We start from the raw sequence: 9,525 nt of genomic DNA on the forward strand, positions 1-9,525 counted from the left end.
TCAATGGCAAATAAGTTTTTGCTTTGTTTTGCTTTGTTTTGTTTTGTTTTGTTTTCAAGGTGTACAGCTCAACAAGCAGTTTTCTGTTTCTGCAAGGAACCTACTGCTTAAAGTAGAGGTTTTTTATAGCTAGCCCAAATTCTTTCTAGTCCAAGGTCTTTAAAATCGGGTGAAGTCTAAAAACAAAAACAAAGTAAACAAAAGAAAACCTCAAGAAACTACCTCAGAAGTCTTTATTTTTATAAAATGAAGTCTTGATTTTTTACAAAGGATTTTTAGTTGGATTTTATTCTTCTCCATCATATTCTGACTTCTGAGCATGAAGCGTACATTCAAGCGTACATTCCAGGAACWTTTGAAGGCTGGAGGGATTGTCTTGGGTTTGTTTTCTCCTGCAGCGAAAAGAAAAATATAAATCCTCACAAACAGCAAGAAAAGCAGCCCCATGAGGAGGCTTCAAATATTGCAAGATTGACGCTTAAATCATGACAATCGGCCACATGTCGAAACAGTTACAGCAGATTGAAATTTGGCTTCTGCTGCTTTGCAGGACTCTTTCCAAYGGCCCCAAGCCCCCACTTCCCACAGTATGCAATTGCCTCTTCTCTGCTGGGTCACTGTCTCCGACAGTGTCCCTCCAGCTCTGTTCTGGGCCAGCTTGTGCCTTGCATTTGGAAAGCCTCTCCTGTGACAGCTTTCCTGCCTGCTCAGCAACCTGCCGGGCTTGTTACCAGCCTCCCACCCAGTCCATAATCTAGGGCAGCTGAGACCCGAGGCCCTTCTGCTGTCTCTAGGCTTGGCAGTGTCTGCTGACACTGATTTCCTTCGAGCTAAGTTTCTGTGGCAATGTGATGTAGCTGCCCTGGTAGCCCAGGCTGGCTGCCTGCATCRGACATGTGGGTGTAGGGGACAACGCCGAAGGTGCACGGGCTGAGGGAACCTCACACAGACCAGCCGACCGGTGACTTCACCTAGGCAAGCCTTGGATATAGAAGGCAAAGCCTACCCTCATGACTTGCAGGGCTATGGCAACCAGGCTCTGTCAAGCCCCTTCCTTGGTTTCCAAGCTGTATGTGCTCCTGCCGTTGATGTCTATCCCTGAGCTTCGGAGATTGAAAGGCCAAGAAATGATTTTCTTTTTCCTCAAGTAGCTGTTTTCTAGCTTTAAGGATGTCCCCTACCTTTAGGTGGAAGAAAAATGGACATTGTTTCCTCCAGGCTGCAGATGGGTCCATTACTTCTGATCCTTTCTGGCAACTTTCCCTCCATGCTGCTGCTTTGCACCACAAGCTCTCTCTTCTCAGGTGGCTGCCACAGCCAGCTCTCTCTGTGGCCTGCTTAGACATTTATAAAAAAGTGTCTATTGAGCTGAGCAGATGTATTGGCTGAAAAGGGCAACCAGGATGATTAAGGGAATGGAACATCTCTCGTATGAAGAGAGGCTGAGCGAGCTGGGCCTGTTTTCTCTGGAGAAGAGACGGCTCAGAGGGGATATGATTAATATGTATAAGTTCAGGAAGGGAGAATGCAGGGAGGAAGGGGACAGGCTGTTCTCACTGGTGGCCAGCGATAGGACGAGGGGTAATGGCCACAAGCTGAAACACAAGAAGTTCCGTCTCCAGGTGAGGAGCAACTTCTTTACTGTTAGGGTGACAGAGCAGTGGAACAGGCTGCCCAGGGAGGTTGTGGAGTCTCCTACTCTGGAGGTCTTCAAAACCCACCTGGATGCCACCCTGTGCCACATGCTGTAGGTGTGCCTGCTTGAGCAGGAAGGTTGGACTAGATGATCTGTAGAGGTCCCTTCCAACCTTAAATATTCTGTGAATCTGTGAATCTGTAAAAGGAGAAGGCCATGAGACATTGAGAGCAGGGAGGGTTTCTGCACTCCTTTGCAAAGAGAAAGAAATAAAAAAAAATCCTGCTGAACTATTATTTTGTTTAATAGCTTTGTGTGGAACTAAAGTTACAAAGTAACTCCCTTCCTCTCCTATTTTGAAATAGGCATCTTCACAGAAACATCTAATTTTCAGTTATTCCTCTTTGAGATTTATCATTTATTTCTCTTATTTTTACTCTTATTCTTCTCTGATTATTGTCCTATTTTCATCCAGTGAGAAGCAACAGCCCACATGCTGAGGCAGCACGGATGGTTATACCAAATAGGAAAGCCAACACGGAAGCATCAGTCTGCCCCCTGAGGTCGGTGTTTTTGGAGCTCTGGTCACATTCCAAACATTCAGGTCTTCTTTTTTCTCTTTGATACTTGTTACATTTACAGTCAATACTGGTATTGAAGCTGAGGTCAAGTTGCAGCAYCTCTCCTGCAGCGCCAGTGCCCTCCATGAGACCCCTGGAGGAAGGACACCTGGGCTCTGATTCTCTGGGCACCTTCTTCTTCATGACCGTTACTGAGATTTTTCTTGTTTTCTGTTTTTTTTTTTTTTCCTTCCCTTTATTTCAGGAGATCAGGACAGGGCTAAGCAAGTCACTTCAAAGGGATCTAAATACTAAGCAAACCAGTTTTCCTCTCACATGCAATATTTAAATCAAACAAAATTTAAAAAAAAAAAAAAAGAAAGAAAGAAAGAAAAATGAACCTATACAATGAAAATAACCTGAAAAGCCTTTTGCCTTTTTATGCTCACACATAAGCCATGCCCTGCTGTGTGGACATGTACACCCTTTCTGTGGATGCTTAGAAATATTTTTATTAACATCAAGTCTTGGTTTCATGACTGTCCACAGTAATTTTCTTCAGCGCATCCAAGAGAATCTGCTGGTTTTAACACTTTCTAGGTGCTACGAAGCCCATTGCTTCTGTTGTTCATTCTTCTAAGAGCAAAACAAGACAATTTTTGAGATTCTGCAATGAGATCTGTAACAGGGATGATTTTGTCTCCCAGTCTGTTGAGCTGAGGAAATCTCGCAGCTTGTGAACTCATGGTAAGGTGTATGCAGGGTAAGCAGAGATCCTAGCAACAGAGGTAGAATGACATAGAAAAGATTAACTTGGCCACCCCTTGCAATTAGAAAATGGAAAGGACGCCGGGAAGCAGCAGTCAGCAGGGAAATCAAAGAAGCAGGAATYAGTCATATGGCTGTGAAGACAGAGCTCGGATATTAAGAAGACCACGTACACTGGAAGTAGTAGAATGGAAACCCAAGTATGTGCATGAAATAAAGCTGGCAGGTGTAGTGCAATAGGAAATGCTAGTGAAAGGGGTGGCACATCTCTTTTTCCACTGCTTATTTGCATCATTCTGGAAGTGGACATTTTTTACGCAACAAAAGAGAAAATAACTAATGGAAAAAAAGAGTGGCTCTTTGCTGCCCGAAGCAGAGTTAAAAGCAGACTAGCAGGCACACTGCCCTGGGCGAGTTTAATGCAAGAACCATGACCCTGTTCTGGCTGCCTTCCCTCAGTCTTCCCTCAGTGAATCTTTTCCCCCAGTGAGCAACTAATAACTCTGCTGTTCCTGCTGAAAACAAGCACAGTTTGGACAGGATGTCCAAGTGGACAAGGTTATGAGAGAAAGTCGCTTAGTTAAACGCTATAAATTGGAATAGCAAGTGGCTGAAATAGGAAGGATTTGGGGGGTCTGCTGAGCAAAATAATCCCTCTCATTTCCTTTTCTGCAAAAGCAAACATTCCCAGCAACATGAAACAGTGGTGACAGTGCTAAAAAAACGACAATGCAAACCCCAGTTCCACTAAGAGAAAACTGATTTTTTTGTTGCTACAACTGGATAAATATCTGCTATATCCAACCACATATATGCTCTGGATGTTCATACACTTTTCAATATGTTATTTATGTTCCTTGGAGAAAGCAAATGTTGTTTTCCTTTTAGATAAAGTCATAGCAGTTATGTATGTCCTTTGTCAGTATTTCTTGTGTAGGAGAGAAAACAGATGGTTTCCTCACACTGAAAAAGGCAAATACTCCATTCAAATCTTTAGAACGATGCCCACAGTCTTGAGTAATGACAGGATCCTAAAAGAAATTATTGTAAATTGAAACATGTTGGTTCAAGGAGAGGGACAAGTTTAAGTGGAAATGAACCTGGTGGTTTTAGGGTCTGGGTCCTGATAAAGTTGGCTACATTTAGTGACACTGGTCTTCTTTTCCCAGGGCATTAGCTAGAAGGACAAGAAACTCAGGTTTGATCAACACTAGGAGACACTAACCATTACTTTTAGAAAGGTGAATCATTTATTGCCTAAGATTTTGCTGGAAATTTGGCTGAGTACATGAAGTAGTCATGCATTCAAAACAGAAAAAACATATTACTCAAAATGTGATACTGAATAAAATTGAATAGAAGCTTTCACCTTGGCAAGGTTCCTAATGTACCTAACATTCCTAAGGTACAAATGTTATTACTCTTGTTCAACTTAGCAGAATAATATGAAATAACTAAATGGCAGTTAATTTGTTTACTATCACAAAAGCTTTATTGATAGCTTTMGTTGTTCTGCTTTCTGCTACTACTGAAGAATGGAAAAAAMAAAACAAAACAAAAAAAAACCCCTTTGCCTGTATATCCTGGAGATACTCCTTTTTTAATAGAGCAGATGCATATTGATGGATAGGTATGGAGAAGCCTACACTTCTGTAAAGGTAAACTGACATTTTAGCTCCTCTGACCAGCTCTAAAAACCTAAAAAGAAATGTACTTCAGGCTATCGTGTGCAGAAAAGAGTCGACTCAGACAAATATCTATTGTATAAACAGGAGAAGCAAAACAAAATCCTTATTTCAAACTTGCCCATATGATTTATCTCCTCTTTAAAATGACATGCATCTGATTGCTTCAGTCGGAGACTTTTATCTTTCCACTCCACCCAATATAATCAGAGTTCATTCAGGATTGTATATTTTTAACACAAGATGAGTACTACACTAGTTTAAAAGGCAAAAAGAGAAAAGACAAATTAAAATAGGTATGAAGAAAATATGGTTATAATTTGATTTACAACTTAATTTTTTATTCTGGTAGATACTGTTTCTCTTTTAGGAAGAACTCCATCTATGGACAACAAAAGCAAAACGTTTTTCTAAACCAGTCTCTGAGCTGTTTAGAAGGATATTCAGGTAAATGTTTTTGCAGGTTACATCTGAGCTGAGCTTTCCGGAAGCTTAGAAATGATCCTTTCATCCTTCCTGTAATCTGGACGACCTTAAATAGCTGCAGAGAATCTATCAACTTCAGCAGACTGAATTTGACTTTTACRAAAGTTATTATCCTCTTCAGACCTTCTGTCTCCTATTGCATGTGGTAGTTTGTGCTGAATCTATTTTTTTGAAATACACAGCTATTCTTAGCTAGATAACACAAAGACRTTTAAACTGATCAAATATGTTTTTTTTTCATTTCTATAGATCCTCAAGTACGAAACTCATTGTCAACTGGACAATGCTCACGACCTGTGTATTGCCACACGTAGTCATACTTTGCTTATCCTAGTTCCTGTGGTGTCAATATTATCAAAACCCAGCCTGAACAACATTCTTGAACATAATGTTACATTATGAATATTTGTTCAGTTCTGTGAAAAAAAGACATTCAACCAAGTTTTTAGTCACAACACAGGCTAATTTCATGTCATAGACCAATCTCACTGTCCTCCTTCCAGGCAGATACATCTGTCCATCCATCTGAAAGACTCTGGGGCTCATGTAGATTTTTTTTTTACACTTTGATCTTTGTATCCTGCCAATCATTGCTTTATTGTAGAATAGGTGCACATAAGTGCCTATGAAGCAGCCAAAGCCTAAACAGGATGATAGAGTCTGGTATTGGCAAACCTGAAAATGCATGCTTTCTTTCTGATGAAAAGCATTTCTGCAGTCAGAGAAGGGAAGAAAAGAAAGTAGAAAGGCTGTGTGACCACACATAAACTTCACATTTACTGATTATGTTAACAAGTGTATTCATTCCTACAAGGAAAATCAAAATTCTTCAAGGAAATTATATTAGTGGGGAAAAAAAATCATTAGTCACTCTGGAAAGAACAAAAGTTATTTTCACAGGTGTCTTGAACATATGGTAGATAAAATAGCAAAAAATATGCGTGTAAATTTTGACTGTTAGTGAGGAGTTATTTCCTTGTTGCATCAAATGAGGGATTCATTTATTTAAATTTCCTCCAAAGGAATCTTTGTAGGAGGACTACACAGGCCAAGGGCCACAGCACCACCAGTCTGTCTTTTATTTTGTTACAGAAGGGACTTTGGCATGGTTCTCCCAGGAGATATTTCTGGTTTGATCTCCTGGACTGTACRTAGTTGTTCTGACAAGTCTCCTGGCAGCCTTTGAGTAGAAACGCTCCCGTGCAGACTCCACCACGGCAGCTGGTTTTAGCCTTTCTTGGCCCTCCCTGCATCAGAGCATTCAGAAACAGTTCTGCTTCCGTGCTCTCCCCTCTGAAGGCTCCATCTCATCTTTTCTTGCAGAGACCAGGCTCGGCAAGGAGTTTCTGCACCTGTCCTTTYGAGATACCTGCCTCGAAAATGCTGAAAACGCATTCCAGAGTCCTACAGCCCACGCTGTTTTGGGCCCGGCACACCAGTTTCACCTGCAGGTCAAAAGGGAAGAGTCAGCATTTGTCCTTCTCTTTTTTTCACACAAGTGTGAAAACATGTATTTTAATAATCTTTTACAGTGCATAATTAAAGAGTCTTTTTAAGGGTGGGTTTTGGTAGGGGAAGTAATAGTGCTCGATAACAGCAAACCTATGCTTTTAATGGGCTGTTGAAGCAATACTGATTAAATGATTCACCAATAATAAATATTAAGTATATTTAGTTCCCTTTTCTATTTTCAGGAATGCATTTTGATTTCTAAAAATGCCGCGGTCATGCACAGATCCTCAGCAAGAAACGGGATATCTGAAACCTGACAAGAGCAAATACAGACACAAAATTACAGAAAGGCCTTCACAGAACTACAGAAAGGCATTCCACAGATTCACAGGAAGGCAATGMCAGAACAGCAGAAAACACAGCCAGTTTGTTATGTTTCCCTAGAAGTCATTAAAGCAGAGTGCCATCCAATATCCTAACTCATCCGAGACACGATGACATTAGGAAGAGGGGGTGAGGCTCTCAGAGAGCTCACATCACCCTGCTGCCCGAATACACTGCCTTGTCCCTGTGTCTACACAGATATGCCCTGGGGTAGATGAGCTCCCAGATCCAGCTGAGACCTGCACTGTGTACATCTCGTCGTTGCTCTTGCTGCTGCTGTTTCTGCTGAGTTTGCTTGCAGCCCGTTACGCTCCCGCACCAGCTGAGCACAGCTGCTCAAGGACCAAGTCAGAAACGAGGGAGAGTCTGTCCCATACGCTGGCACATGAGATTTAATCTTCTTAAACCAAGCAGGAGAGCAGAGACTAAAGCATCCCTGTAAAGCACAGTAGGGGTGGACATTAAAGTCACAGAGTTCTTGAGGACTTTTCAGAAGTGGCCCAGCCTGTCCTGCCTGCAAAAGAGAAATGCAGACTAAAATAAAGCAAATGTGTACAGGCAAGGCATGAAAATTTTGCAAAACCGACTGCTTAGGTAACAGCAAGATAGGTATCAATATTGTAAAGCACAGGAATATTTGTTCAAAAAGTCACTGGACAAGAAACAAGTGTATTTTCTCACTTAGAAGAATGTGTAGGGCTGGTTTTGGTGACAATAAGCACCCTCCATTTCTGCATTAGTTATAACACATACAGATTTCAAAAGTATAGCTTAATGAGAATCCAATGTACATTTTATTAACTCCCAGCCTCTCCTAAGCTGCTGTACTCACCTGACTCCTCTCCCCCAGGTTCAAAGGGCACTGCCTTTTAATTAAGTTATAAGCCTAATGCTTTCCCAGGTTCCCATAAAGAGGTAATAACAAGCACTTGTTTACTAGAGGTAATGTAATATGCCCAGACCATATATCTGAGTGCTTCCTATGTTAAAATGATAATGAAATCTTTGCAGGAGTGAAGTACATTTAATTGTATTACACACTCCATGTAATATAATAGCCAATCTTCTATGTATTCTTTCATTCATATATTTTTGTTTGATGCTATCGAAACCCTTGAAAAATTTGTGACTATAATAAGACAGTAACAATAATAATAAAAAGAGCTCTCTAATGTTTGGAAGTGGAATAGGATATGTCAAAATGACAGCTACTTATGCAAAGAGCACTCTGGAAGGAGCTRCATGAAGAGCTTCTGCACTGTGATCATTTCTGAACTAACTCTGCTTATCCAGACAAGCACATCATGGCTTGGTGAAGGCAGTTCAGTGGAAATGTATGCTCCACAGCTGCACTAAAAACGGTATTTTATGTACTCTATTAAGGAAATTATAAAGAAAGCACTGAAAATAGTCTATTCACTTATATAATTTAATGTTGTAGTCTCACCTATAGTATATAGATGATTACGTACTACCAGAGAGATAAGTATTTTCTTCATATAAACACTGTTTGTCTTGAATTTTCACCTTTGCCTTGTAGAAAACTTAATTTCCCAGAAAGAAAGACAGTGAACAAATGGTGCTTGTGGCATCTGAGCACAGATATCCCTCAACAGATTAGCCAACAGATGCCTGCCACAAGCAATCGCTGAAGCAAACACTGACTGGCTTTGGGTAAGCACTGGGTGTACTACAGACAAGATGCTCCTAGAAACTCAAATACTTATGAGCTGATCCAATTAATTTTCAATAAAGGGATAAAATACCATGGGACTTCAAGGAAGGTGTTGATTTCAGGAGAATAAATTTTGATAATAGAAGGAAACTTGSTAACAAAATCAACAAGACAAGAAGGTTGGGGATTTAGCTCAAGTAAGGCTGATGCTTTCTAAACCAATGGCAAAAACATGAGCATTTCAAGGATGGGAAGCCTTGATGACAGTGCCAGACAGAACTGGATTAATAACCACCTCACAAAAGCAAAACCAAAAGAAATGGAACAAACAAGCAAAYTGGGGAAAGGAATGCAACAGAGCAGGCACTACGTGTGAGAAAACACTGGGAATTGATAACTCTCCTGTAGAGCTACACTTTAACCTAATTAAAAACAAGTGCCTCAGCAYGGACAGCTATAACCCCTGTGTAGCCACTATGGACCCTCTGCCTCATTTCTTAGCTAGGATATTACAGTAGAAAAGTCTGGAGGGAGAGTCTCGGGGGAGGGAAGCAAAATGGCTGTCAGGAAAAGAAATATGGAAATAGGAAATAGAAGAGTGTGGATAATGAAAGAGAGAGAGCTTGAAAATCAAAGATATGTAAATCCTCGCCCATGGGAAAGCTAAATTCAAGCCCTGAATGCTCTCACAGGGGTGAGCCACATAATCTCCATTACAGTATCCTGCACATGAAATGGACACTGTAGCAAGGAATTTCAGTAAATCAACAGAGATGACAGGAAGTCAGTATTTTATATGTATTTATGAAATGGCGGAAGGAAGGAAGGAAGGAAGGAAGGAAGGAAGGAAGGAAGGAAGGAAGGAAGGAAGGAAGGAAG

The sequence above is a fragment of the Nothoprocta perdicaria genome, unplaced genomic scaffold (assembly GCF_003342845.1).
Source record: "Nothoprocta perdicaria isolate Ctin4 unplaced genomic scaffold, notPer1 scaffold_226, whole genome shotgun sequence".
Lineage (NCBI taxonomy): Eukaryota > Metazoa > Chordata > Aves > Tinamiformes > Tinamidae > Nothoprocta > Nothoprocta perdicaria.